Below are 15251 nucleotides of genomic sequence, written 5' to 3' on the forward strand. Positions count from 1 at the left end.
TTTTTCTTGTTGTTGTGAGCGTCTTTTTTTATTTGTTTGGTATTAATTCTCTTTGTTTCAATTACTATAATTGAGAGATTTTTTTTAACTATGAATATTGTGAAGAATAACTCAAAAACAAAATGAAAGATGAATTTTTTGCTATTTGTCTTTTAATTATATTTAAAAAATTGTTAAAAAATTTGATACAAATTCTATTATCGATGAATTTTATGATATAAAGAATCGACCACTTCGTTAATAAAAAAATATATCCATATATTTTGTACTTTAAAATATATTTTCTATTAATATATTTTTATAATACATTTTATAATATATAATTTTTTGCATAATTTTTAATATTATATATTATTAGTCCTCGTATAATAATATTTTTGATCCGACCATGCATATCATATTACGCTAGACGTTACGGTCATTACCATTGCACATTTAAACTACACGAAACTAGTCACCAAAAAAAAAAATTACACGAAACTAACCGATAAAGACATGTATTTTTAGGAAGAATAAAACTCTTCTAGGATAAAGAAGTTGATAATGAAAGACAATGAATAGTTTAATCACTCTTAATTAAAGTAAGGTAGTAGAGTTCACAAAGAATAATATTTGTACTAGCAGAAGAATAATATTTGTACTAGCAGAAGATTCCTACAATGTACGGAAGAAAAATATCTCTTAACTAATTTTTTTGGTTTGTTTTAACACTTAAAAAAAATTCTGTTATTCTTTTATTAAAAAATATTCCGTTAAAAAATCATTGCATTCTATAGAATAATAATCTGATGCTTCTATTAAATCGTCTAAAAATTTTTCCCCGATCACATTTTTCAAAAAAAAAATGAAAAAAAGAGAAGAGAGACAAAGTGAGCGAAAAAGAGAAGAGATATAAGAAAAAGAGAAGCACCGATGCTAATGAAAATTTATGAAAACAAGAGAGTTCAATACATAACGAGATAAGAAAAAATGAAACAATACAGTGATACACAGAGTAACTTTTAAGTTAAATTAAGGGTTAAATATTTTTTTTGTCTCTAATGTCTGAGGTGAAAATTAAAATCATCCTCAATATTACAAAACGTTATAAAATTACTATTTTCTATTTCAGTTTTTTTTAGTAAAGTATCGTTTTTGTCATTAATATTTGTGGTAAGTATAAAAATTGTCTCTAACGTTTGAATCGTCCTATTTAAATCCCTAACATTTTAAAATTGACTCAATGTTGCCCTCCCATTAAAAATCTGTTAATGGAATTGACGATGAGACAAAATTGAAATGATTTTAAAACATTATGAATTTCAATAGGACGAAAACGTTAGGGACAAAAACGATACATAGAAATAAATTTTAATTTTATCCTTCACCAATATTAATCTTTTACAATACATAATTATTTAATTACTTTTTAATCACATTTAAGTAAATTACACTTAATCATATTACTTTGATTCTAAATAAATTTATTTTTTTTATAATTTTACTTTTAAAAATTTTTACTCATCATAAAATGTTTGTAAAATGACTAGAATCACATTACTTTATTGTATATGCATCATTTTTTTTCACAAATTTATGTACTAGTCATTCTACAAATATTTTATAATGAGTAAAAAATTTTAAGAGTAAAATTATAAAAAATAAATTTATTTAGAATAAAATTAATGTGATTAAGTTTAATTTACTTAGATGTGATTGAAAAATAATTGAATAATTATGTACCGTAAATAATTGATATTATTGAAGGATAAAATTAAAATTTATTTCTATGTGTCGTTTTTGTCCCCAACATGTTCATCCTATTTAAGTCCCTAATGTTTCAAAATCGTCTTAATTTTGACCTGTCGTCAATTCCGTTAACAAATTTCTAACGGCATGACAACATCGAGTCAATTTTGAAACATTAAAAACTTAAATAAGACGATTCAAACGTTAGGGATAATTTTGAGACTTACCCCAAATGCTTTTCTACTTCAATTATATCCCCACCCCCCCCCCCACCCCCTTCTTCCTACTCTCTAGTCACTTCGAACTCTCCCCTCCACCCACCCACCCCAAACCCCATCCTACCATCACCATTAGTTCCGAAAAGAAATTAAATCCCATCCTACTATCATTATCAGTTCCCAATAACCCTCCCTCATTAATATCCTCTCATTTCTCTCACTCACGTAGCTGTGCCGTCGCCTCTTAACTGGTATCAAAGAGCTTCCATCAGCAGCAAACTGTTGCCTATCAACTCTCTGGCAACGACGACCACATCCACCACGAAAGGAGCTCCATTATTACCCTGCACAACTCCCATCCTTTGCCGTCCATTCTCCCGATGAAGCAACTGTCGGTGTCTCCTCACCCCAGAAGACGACGTCAACAACTACGTGAAGGTAGCGTATCTCTGCATGACGGTGTAACCCTATGTAGCGAAGTTTGATGCAAATTTTCTAGAAGTCCCACCGGTGTCGAAGCAGCATCTGTAGGTCACGAAGACGATGGCTTTGATTTTGTTAGGTTGAAGACGGTGAGATTTTGGACTATAGGGACTTTATCAAGAAGGCACATGCTTATAGGGGTAAGGTTGTTATGGCCACTGATCTCTTGGCACCGACTATGTTGAAACCTCCTGGTGAATTGGGGGCAGATATTGTTGTTGGTTTGGCTCAGAAGTTTGGTGTTCTAACGGACTATGGAGAACTTGTTTGTTGTGTTCTTCATTTTTTTTAACTATTAATTGGAATGAATATTGAATAAATTAATTACTGTGATTGTTGTTATTAACAGAAAAAAATTGTTGTTGAATAAATTAATTATTATTTTTTATTTTTATATTATTGCTGTTGGTAATGTTGGTGGATTATGAAAAAGAGTTTATGGGTTGCATCTGGAAGTAAAAGAATGACAATGGAATGAAAGTAGAAGTGTAGGTGACTGAGTGCATGTGGTGGTGGGTGGTTGAGGTTCAGTGGTTTACTGGTGAATGAATGAGGTTAAACAGTAGTAGATGATGAAGATAATGAAAGAATGGAGATGAAATAGAGATGAAGGATAATGATGTTAGGAATTGAAAACTGATGATAGTGGTGGAATGAGATTTATTATTATTTTTATTTTATAATTTATTTTTTAAGGATAAATTTATCTTTTTAGGTAGAAAATGACGATTTTATAACGTTGAAGATGATTTTAACAAAAAAAAGATCGGAAATAATTTTTATTTTGACCTCAAATTTTAGAAAAAAAAAATACTTAACTATAAAAATTAATTTTTTTTTAATTATATAAAAAGTGGAGTTGTAAAATTTAAAAAGCTTATAAAAACGCTTCATCCAAACACACTTATTCCCACATTTAAAGCACAAAAAAATTAATCTTAAACTATATTCTAGCTTTCGAAAAGAATTTTATAATACTTATTTTTTACTTTTCAAAATATTTAAATATTTTCTATCACAAAGGTATAATATTAGTTTATTAAAATATTTTTATCGTGTAGGCATTATTGTAAATTAATCAATATATTATAATAAATGATGAACCTCAAATAGGACTTAATAATATATAAGAGGGAGCAAAAATCAAAATATTTGGAACAATATAATACATAAAGTTTTCTAACAACAATGGCTTAAGTTAATTTGACTATATCTAAATTTTTAATTTCGTGTGAGATTATGATCCAATTTGGATAAATAACTTAATTAAACACTTTTTTTAAAAAATAGTTTAAACAATAAATAATTTTATTAAAAATAATTTATAAATAAATTATTTTGTATTTGAACTTTTAGTTCTAAAAGTACTTATTTTATAGAAATGTGATAAAAAAAATAATAGTATTATGAGAGAAGTTATTTTTTTTAACTTTTCTATAAACTCCTAAATAGCTTCTTAGAAAGCTGTAATTTGATTCTAAAAATTGTACTAGATATTAATACTACTATTTTTGATAAGTTAAAAATTCAAAAAAATTAATTTTAAAACTTTTCAAACAGACCCTAAATATGTACTTGTTTTAACTTATTTTAAGACAAAAAATATAAAATGAAATGAGAATTTTTTATTATTTAAAATTGGTCTTAAAATTTATCTAAATTTATTAAAATAACTTCTTATGCCAACCACAACCCTCCCACAAAAAAAATCAGTTTTCAACTTTTTGAGATAACTAAAATAATACACAAAATAGCTTTTAAATAAGTATTCTGGTGCCACCAGTCTAAGTACTCCGCAGATGGACTTAGATCAGCAACTATCTAAATACTCAGGACAAAATCAACTCTATTATTCCAAAGCAGATGTCATGTCTGATAATAAGCGGAGAATCACTTATCTCCACCTCTACCGTCCTTCACATGAAGTCAATCTATGTTCAGAGCCAGCTCAGGTACATGTTGTACGCCGCTGAACTGTGGTACCACTCTATCAACTTGATGCCACTCAATCACAGCAAAATATATCAAACTCGTGACCACCCGTCATAACCTAGAGTACTCCTCAGTAAGTATCTACGGATGAACCACGGCAAGTACCTAAGCATTAGAATAAGGCTCCCACACAAACTAAAAAGGAAAAGAGAATCTAACATTAGAACATGATATATAAAGAAATCGGTGAATTACTTATAAAACATCCAACCACACATAAACAACTTACATCTCGACCACCTAATTAGTCTAATACAAGAGGAAGCTGAATAAGTCTTTGCTCTGGCATCAGAGGTCGGTAAATAAGTCGCTCATCTAAAGCATAATAACGTAAAATCAATATTTAATATAAGATCTAAAAGGTTAATAACTTGAAACAAATAAATAATATGCCCATGCATTAAATGGATGCCAATAGAAAAGCAAATGTGTCAAAATCTTGTGGTCCCAACATGGAGAATCGCCAGAAGATCCAAGATTGTAGAAACTGAAGACGACCAGCCAAGTTGATGACATTTCTGTTGCCCATCCGACATATGGATCTATACAACTATGCCAGTGCAGTTGAATCCCAGCTATAATTTCCATCTCATCAAGCTTCGCCACAAATGGCAACCATCGAAGGTGAACTCGATTCCCACTCTTGTCACCAAACAGTTGGATGGATAGTAGCATCATGATGTGTACGCACGTACGCATACGCGAACAGTATAATCACTTGCATCGGCTAATAGCACCCTAAACCTCTCATGGAACTATGTGAAGTGAATGTCATCTGCTTGAATTTATTCTCCGGGGATAGCTCACCAAATAACTGCTAAAACCACTCCCAACTGGTCTGCTATCCTCCATAAACTGTTCAAAATCAGTGAGGCACGCACTAACAACCTCCCCATCAATAGACAACCCCAGCTGATATGCCACATCCTGCAGCGTGATGGTACACTCTCTGAACGGCATGTGAAAGGTGTATGTCTCAAGACACCACCTGTCAATGAATGCATTCACCATAGGCTCATCTAATCAAAACCAATGAGTGTTCAGCCTAGTCAAGTGATACAAACTAGCCCCTTCCAAATAAGATATGATCTACTCATGCAAAGACATATTCTGTTGCTTTCGAACGCTATAAATACACCTAGTTGAGTGCATCATATGAAAAAAATAATGACATCCTAATTAAATTCTAAAACATAAAAGTTTAAACCATAAATTATTTCTAAAAATGTCCTAATTAGGTACAAAAACTACATAAATTACATAGATATTATTTATCTAATCTTTTAAATATACAAAAAACTACATAAATTCTACGTGAGAATAAAAACGTAAAAATTCTAAAACATTAAATCCTAAACCCTAAATTATTTATAAAAAAATTCTAATCAAATTTCAAACACACGAATGCATGTTATCTATCGAATCTTTTAAACATACAAAAACTGCAAAAATGTAACACAAAAAAAAAATTATTGTCACTTATATATTTAAAAGCTACAACTAATCTCTTAATACAATGACAATTCTTGCAGTTAAATAAAAAAGAAATTAACCTCTTCATTAATGCTTTTGACAATATAAGCAACGTCGTTCAGCTATACAAGCGATTTTTTTCGCCATGGTCCCATTTTGTAAGAATAAGAAAGAAAAAGAATTTCTAAGCGGAAGAATGAAACTTATGCAAAAGGAATTAGAAAGTGTTATTTTTTATATTTGTTTGTACATTAGAGTAGGAGTATATATATATACACAGAAGCTTTCACGGCTAATCTAACTAACCCTACTCCTCATAACAGAATTATTTAAATTAATTTGAGAATTGCTCAACTAATCTTATTAGATAGAATCTGTTTTTTTTCTTCTTTTTATAACATATTTTTTATATTCTTTATATATGTTAATACCCCCTCCCAACAAACTCATGATGGTCTGATTGCCAATCTGAGTTTGCTCTTGAACTTATCAAAATTGGCCAAGGACAAGGATTTAGTTAACACATCCGCTACTTGTTCTGTGGAGGAAATGTGAGTAACAGCAATGGAGTCTTTTATCACTTTGTCTCTCACAAAGTAGAGATCCAATTCAAAATGGTTGGTTCGATTGTGTAAAATTGGATTATAGGCAAGTAACACAGCTGAAATGTTATCACAAAATACAGTGGGAGGAGCAAAGCAGGAATGGTGTAGCTCAGCAAGAATGTTTTGAATTCATAGCAGCTCCGTGAATACTGCTGCAAAGACTCTGATACCATGTAAGAATAAGAAAGAAAAAGAATTTCTAAGCGGAAGAATGAAACTTATGCGGAAGGAATTAAAAAGTGTTATTTTTCATTATTTGTTTGTATACTAGAGTAAGAGTATATATATATACACAAAAGTTTTCACTGCTAATCTAACTAACCCTACTCCTCATAATAAAATTATTTAAAAATATTATTTGAATTAATTTGAGAATTGTTTAACTAATCTTATTAAATAGAACCTTTTTTTTCTTTTTATAACAGATTCTTTATATTCTTTATATATGTTAATACATTTGAATATGATATCTCCAAATTTTTTAAATTCTCTTCGAGCCTTTTTCTCTTTTAATCCAAAATTTTCTCTCTTAAACTAAATATTTTTTTTCTTTATAAAATGAAAAATCCGCTACTAACTATTACATAGTCATATAATACGTAAATTGCAATACCCTCTAATGATGACGCTAATCCCCTATTTCTTTACAAACTGTAAAACTCTCTAGCAGTTTATGCACTTTCATTTTTTTTCATAATCTGCGAAACCCTCCACCAATTTATATATGTGCATTCTTAAACCTAATTTTTAATACCTTATAGTAGATTACGTGTAAATGTTAAACTACGGTTATTAGTAACAGTTTATATAAAATTAATTTAGAATAATGATATAACCTGTTTAAAAAAATTGCAACGGCATAAATTTAAAGCTGAATTAATTTATTTATGTAAATTTCCTAAAAAATCTAATGTTAAATTTTGTGAAACTATATTTCTCAAAAAACTTGATGTGAAAATGATACTAGTACTGACACGTTGGCCACGAGGTAGTGATTAGTGGCACGTAATGGTGCTAGATTAGAATCTTATACTCATATCGTAGCTAGTTTAGGATCTAGGGTGCCACGCACTGTCATCATCTTGTGGCTGTTTTGACCTTTTATTTCTTAACCTTTTTGTGGAAAATCTAGAGTGGCGGTGGGTAAGGGTGTCGGCTTATAAGATTTACCCAAGGCAGCATTGATAATTTGATAATATATGCGGCAGGGGGAGAGATAAATAAAAATTTGAAAAAATACACCCTCTTTGATAAAATGTCTAAATAATATTTCTCTCCTCTATTTATTACACTTTTTTCCGATTAAAATAATATATATTTTAATCTATTTAACTAAAATATCATTTGATAATCCTTTTATATATATATATATCAATGATAATTATTTGATTTATTCAACAAATTAAATTATAATAATATAGAATATATAGTTATTATTAACACAATAAATTTTGTTTACTTTAATATTTTATTTTAATCATGAAAATTAAATATATATAAAATTTTAAATTAAGTACTTCTCATAACATGTTAATATATTTTATATTATATAATAGAATATCAAAAATAAATAAAATTTATTACAATAATAATAAATATATTATTATTATTATTATTATTATTATTATTATTATTATTTGAGTCAACAAAATAATTATGAATAATTCATATATAATTTTAATGATTATTGATAGATATTTTGGTCAAATAGGCTAAAATATATATGTTATTTCAATCTTACAAAATATAGAAGAGTGTACGTTTATAAATACAAAAAAAATGTCATTTTCTCTAAATTTTCTTCTAATAAATTCACTTTATAAAATACGTTTATCCAACTTTCTAAATTATACCTCTTAAGATGATTATTTATTATTAATTTTTCAAAAAATACAAGATAAATATAAGAAAAAAATTACTATAGTAAAATTTCATAGAGCACAAATGGTAATATATAGAAACTTTAAGTTAATATATAAATTGGTTCTGATATTTGTGACTCACTTAGTCTCTAATTCTGTATTTGTTGCAAATCTGTTAATTAATGAGGTATATTGAGATAGTTGACCATGCTAGATTAGTTTTTTAATGACTATACGACATGACAATCAAAACATTTTACTTCAATTCGCTACTAAAGAAATTTTTAAATTTCTTAAGTTAAATTAGAATCAGAATTTTAAGTATTTCGTAGGGATTAAATTGAGATTAAAAACAGTTTTAACTATCATGTTAGATAACTATTAAAAATTTTAACGGTATATATAGTTATTAGTCTATTTCATCACGTTATTAATTAATGGTTATGTGATAAAAATAAAATAAAAAATTAACGTTAATCATGAACTAATTAAATAAAAGGATCAAATTAAATATATTAAAATTTTGAGAATTAATTTAATACAGAAGTATAAGTTGAGGGATCAATTTGAATATTAAATCTTCACGTTTCCTGGATGTAATGGGTGGTAAAAAAAAATGGTTGGTACGTGTTTTATAGGGCTGTATGGAAGTATATTGGTCATATATTTTTTATTGTCCACGGTATTTTTTAACTCGATAGATCAAGGACTAATTCGTCGCGGATTTGAGCTCTATTTAAGAGTCTGTCGCTGACTAATGGGTTGCTACATGCACAAAGAGAGATTCAAACCCTCAACACTTATTTAAATAGACGAATGAACTGACCACTCGACCAACCAAGTTGATTCTTTCTCATAATTAAGTAACGCGCGGTTCAAAAACTATACACATTTGAGTTGAGTTAGATCTTGCTTTGGGAAATAATGTTTATTATAGTTTATCAAACAATTTGGTAAGCTTCTGATTGGTCATCTTATATTTACTTCAAATGCATCAAAAAGTGTGGATCAAGCAAGTACCAAAAATATCTTTGTATACTTTTTCTAACTTTCACAAAATTTTATTACTACGAATAATTTAACTAATTTCACTTGACTTGAAAAAGATTTACCGTGTGCATTAAGTCTTCAATTAAGAAAAATATCCTTTTTATCTTCAAGATTCAAAATTTCCATCCTTATTTAAATAATTAAAATGTTTACAACCTTGATGATTCTTATAATAATGTATACTTTTCTAACCTAATTGCATTAAGATGGCCTCATTGTCACCCACTTTCTAGTTGTTGGTTGGACTTTCAATTCATTCAAATAGCTCTTTGAATGTTTCGGATGATTGTAAAGTAATTGATTGATGGATCCAATTGACCATTAAAAATTGTGCATGACTTAAATTATTCCGATGATTTAGTAGTTTTGATTGATATATATATATATATATATATATATATATATATATATATATATATATATATATATATGTGTGTGTGTGTGTGTGTGTATGTTTGTCTATATATTATTGTATTAAGAAAAAATTAATCGTTTTTTATAACTATAATAAAAGACTAATGGTAGAGAATTATTGTTTTAGTCAACATTAGCTAATTTTTGTTTCTAATTATTTTATTTATTTTAAACCCTAAATATAAACTCATAATTTTAAATATTAAATCCTTCATAAAATGAGAATTTTTAGTATTAAAAGAGATTGTTTAATAATATTAGTTAAATAAAAATTGGTTTCTTATGCTTTCTGATCTTTTAGGTAGCGTTTGGTAGAGAGACAGAGACAGAAAGACTGAGACTGAGAGACAGAGACTGAGAGACAGGGATTGAAACAAATATCAGTATTCTGTTTGGTGCAAAATGGGAGACAGGAATTGAAACAAGAATGAAACTCTAATTTAATTTGCACAAAGGATAAAATTGGAATTAATTAATTGAAATAAAAGTATTTAAGGTATAAAATGTTATTAAAGTTTCAGTTTCCATCTCTAAAAATTTCAGTCCCCTGTGTCCCTACTTTTTGGAGGTACTGAAATACTGAAATTTTGGAGACAGAGACAGAAATTTTAGTACCAGTCTCTGAACTAACAAACACAATACTGAATCTCAGTCTCTCAATCTCTGTCTCAGTACCTGAAAACAAACGCTACCTTAATAAATATGACTTATAAAGGCAATCATTCAAAATTAAAGAATATATTATTGATTATCTCTTTAAAATATTTTCATAACGTTAATGCTATTAAAATTAAATAAACTTAAATTTTTTTATTATCTATAATATTTTTTAATTTGACATATAAAAAAATAATACATCGTAAATCTAAACTCTATTTAATCATATGCTAATGGAAATATTATTTTTCTCTTTCTTTTAAGGACTTTCTACCCGTCCCATACTCTCGGTCACATGGATCACATTCGCAATCCTCGTCTCGATTTCATTTAAATATTACAATAATCATAGACAAATATTGATTATTTGTAACAGTCCGTAAGATCTATTACATTATATTGATTTCTTCCCTCCCCTTAATATTTGAATAGGGAAGTACAGAACCAAGTGCGCAACGGTGTGTTTGTGTTTCTTTGTCGGTCTACTCTGGAAGAGGTAGATAAGTACTTCTGGTGCATTTAATGTTTTGTATTGAAACTAAAATATTTCAAGTTTAAATACATTTAAATACAGTAAAATTTATAAAAAATGTCAAGTGACAATATTTTTTCTTTACATTTACTTTATATTTGAGTTAATACTAATTAATTTTCTATTTTTTTAATTAAAAATGTTAATCTCCTAACATTCTTAAAAGTTCATCATTATGTTTTCAGATTCAACTAAAACAAAGGAGGCCTAATCATTATACTGAGTTTAATCATTATACTCTAGTTTAAGACTTTAAGATATTAAATATATTTAAATTTTTATTTAATTTAATTTTTAAGATGATATTTACAAAGAGAAATATTATCATTCTTTCTGCAATTTGGAACTATTTATTAGTTAAATAATTGAAAATCTGATAAGGAAAACCACCTTTGAATTTTGCGGTTAGTTAAATTTTACTAACGCATTGTGGCATTGATAAAAAAGAGAAATGGAAAAGATAACTGCCCAGAGAGGCAGATAGACACTTGGGTCGGTGTAGGGGTGGCAATGGAAATCATGTCCGCCCTATAATAATTCATATAAAATTCGTCCTGTTTTTATTTTTCGATAGTAAAAAATTAGAGAAAAATATTAAGAAATTAATAGATTTTATAATTTATAATCATTAATTAATTATTATTAATATTTTTAATAGTATAAAATTATATATAATAGTATAAAATAATTTTTTTTCTTTTACTAGTCAAATACAAACCAAATTTCAATAAAAATACTAATATGATCCCTAAACTTTAAATTCTAATTATTTATGTGAGTGTTTGTTTCGTTTTATCTACTCATATAATTATTGAAATTTAAGAAATAAAGTTAAATTTACTAACTATGTTATATATATTATAAATTAAAATAAATACTTAAATATAATATAATATTATTAATTATTTTACTAACTATTTTATATATATTACATAAATTATATATTAAAATTATATATATTTATATATATATTGGATAGAGACAATAAATATTATCTAAATTTAGTCTCGATTCTGTCTCATATCTCTGATCTGCTAAAAATCTGTTCCTCGTCAAAATAGGTAATTACTGATTTTAAATAGGTAAAGACAAGATAAGTATTTACAGATTCAAATATCTTGATAAATCTTTTGATTTCAATTTTTTCTCTTAATTATTAAGTTTGATTTTTTTATAATCTTAGATATTTTATATATATTTTTTTACTTTCAATTAAAAAATATATGATAAAAAATATTTTATAATAATAATTAAAAGTTTAAAAATATTTATTTCTCCATAAATAGTGCTTTCATATTTAAATAAAATAAGATTTATATATTTTTTGTATATTTTTATATTACTTTTATAGTATAAAAAATAAATATTTTATCTTCTCTTATGTTTTTTTTATTTATCACTTTTAATATCAAGAATGCAAGATATATAAAAGGGTGTAAATAAAAATGATTTATATATCATTTCTGTATTTTTACATTTTTATTTTTTATTAAAATTTTTGCAAGCCCGAATCACCCCTCTGTAGCTCTTTTCATTTGGCTACTTCTGTATCTATTTATATTTATATTTAAATGATTATTAAAAATTATCTGTACACTAATCATTGAATCAATTAAGTGGCTAATTTAATGGTTTAACAGTTCAATTGAGATCGCATTGTGGTTAAATGATTTAATTTAATATATAATAAAATTATTAAAATTTTAATATATAATTTTAAATATTTAAATTTAATGTTTTTTAAACTAATAAAATTTAAAATTTTACTATTTTACCAAATAATTTGTTCATATTTTTCATAAAAAATTTACAAAATAAAAAAATTTAATTAATTTCTAAATTCTAATACAATACTCATCATATCAGAAAAAAATTTAGAATAAAAATATTTTAACAATTATCATAATTAGTACTAGTAAGAAGAAGAAAAAAAGCACAGCAAGAATTGAAGTTGTGAGGTAAAAAAAGAGAGTAGAAAATGATAACTTGTGATTAAAGTAATACACTAATATATCAATATACTTGAATAAATACACTTAATTCGATTTCAATTATATCTATATATATATATATATATACTAATACTAAGTACTTCTAGAACTAAAGATTAGCTAAGATTAGTTGTAAGTTGTAACTAACTCTAAAACTAACTTTGAGCTATGATATCAATTTGTCCTTTGCCTTGACATATTTGTTTTTTTTTTATCATTAGCCTTAATAATAATAACTTCTAATAATTAAGTAATAACTCTGATCAGCAACAAAAAAAAAATAATCTTATACAAGAATTCAAATTATTAGCAACAAAAAATTCGAAATCACAAAAAATTTTAACAAAGACTTCTAATCAAAATATTCAACAAAAAATTGGAATCTAAAAATAAAAAACTCAGCACCCAAAATTAGATAATCTAAAAACAAAAAAACTAAGCAAAGAATCTAAATTCAACATCCAAATTAAATTCAGAATTACATCAGTAATAATCTTAACTCAGAAAACAAAATTATTTTAAAAAATCAGTGATTTAGAATAACAAATTATTTCAAAAAATTTAACAAAACACCATCAACCATTATCCATCAAAATTTAACAAAATAAACAAAAATTAACAAAAATAGAAAAAACAACAACTTTGAATTAAATTTTAACAATTCAGAATTTGTAAAATTAACAAAATAAACAAACACAAATTGAAGCAGCAAGTTTTACCAACGGCAAAAAAAAGAAAGAAAGTGATAGCGAGAGAAGAAGAAAAGTGAGCTTGAACAGAGAGAAGGGGAGAGAGAGAGCTCAAAGACAACGGTTTCACGATGAGAACAAAAACAATGAGTTCAGAGCCAACAACGATGACAATAACTTCGAACAAACTTTCTGGCGACGTCGAGGAGAAACGGGGTCCAGGAGAAGAAAGTCAAGTAGAACTTTGAGAGGTAATGACGGTAATCTCTTGCTATCCCCATCTGCGGCGATAGTGGTAACATTCTGAAGTTTAAAGGTGGCTGCTGAATAGGCATATATTCTAAAAAAAATGTCTAATCCGATTCAAATTGATCTTATAATTTAATTGATTTAATTATAATTTATCTCCAAATCTGACCAAACCCGATCTATAAACACTCCTATTACTTAGCCCTTAATAGGGTTTTGTTCTGAAGTTTAGGTAAGGTTTTATTTGTGTATGTGAGAGAGAGAATAAAGGGAGGTTTTCTAGTTTTTTTTTTTAATTAAAAACTAAAAATTAAAAAAAAAACTTGTCCGATTCAAGTTGTTCATTGATTAACTCTCGGTTTGATTGGTTCTTCTATCATTTTTTTGCCAAGAAATTTTTGCTTCAACTAAATCAGTTAAAAGTCAGTTTTTAATTAATTCAATTAATTTGTCCGATCCAATTTGATTTTCAAAATTATAATTCTTATACACGTAAGTTATTATTATTAATAATTACATTATCATTTTCATTTTCATTTATATCATTTTCTTTAATGTTAAATTAAATTGATATTCATTGATTGAGATATAAAAATATCATTATCAAATTTAGTTATTGTTAGGAATTAACTAATAGAACAGATGTTAATAATTAAATATACTAAATAAAACTTTGATAGTTTTTTATTGAAAATTTTCATTTTACTTCTTCAAATATATATTAATAAAAAATATTAAAAATTATAAAAATTTATTGTTTTAAACTATTATTTAATTATTAATTTAATTTTTTTGTTTAAATTCTTTAATTTAATAATTTAATAAATTATTTTATGTCATATTTTTAAATATTAATATTTAAGTGATGATTAAAAATAATAAATTATGACTCTCTAACATTCCTCTATATTAATCAAACTAACCCTTATTATTAAAGTGTATGCCTCAAATACAATAGATAGGTTTTTCATTTAACACAGTGGGGAGAACAAATAAGTATTATTGTTATTAAAATTGTTAGGTGTATATTAAAATTAAATTATTATGTAAGAGAAAATTTAGGAATTAATATTTTTATTAAAATTTTGTCAATATTTAATTAATAAAAAAATAATTTTATATTATTAAATATAATTTTATATCATTAAAAATATTAATAATAACTAATTAATAATTACAAATTATAAAATTTTTTATTTCTTAATACTTTATATATTTATAATATATATTTTTATATTTTAATATATATTTTACATTAAAGACGATAATATATATATTATTATTGTTATTATAATTAAAAAATATTAT

Source organism: Arachis hypogaea, chromosome 5 (genome assembly GCF_003086295.3).
Source record: "Arachis hypogaea cultivar Tifrunner chromosome 5, arahy.Tifrunner.gnm2.J5K5, whole genome shotgun sequence".
NCBI lineage: Eukaryota > Viridiplantae > Streptophyta > Magnoliopsida > Fabales > Fabaceae > Arachis > Arachis hypogaea.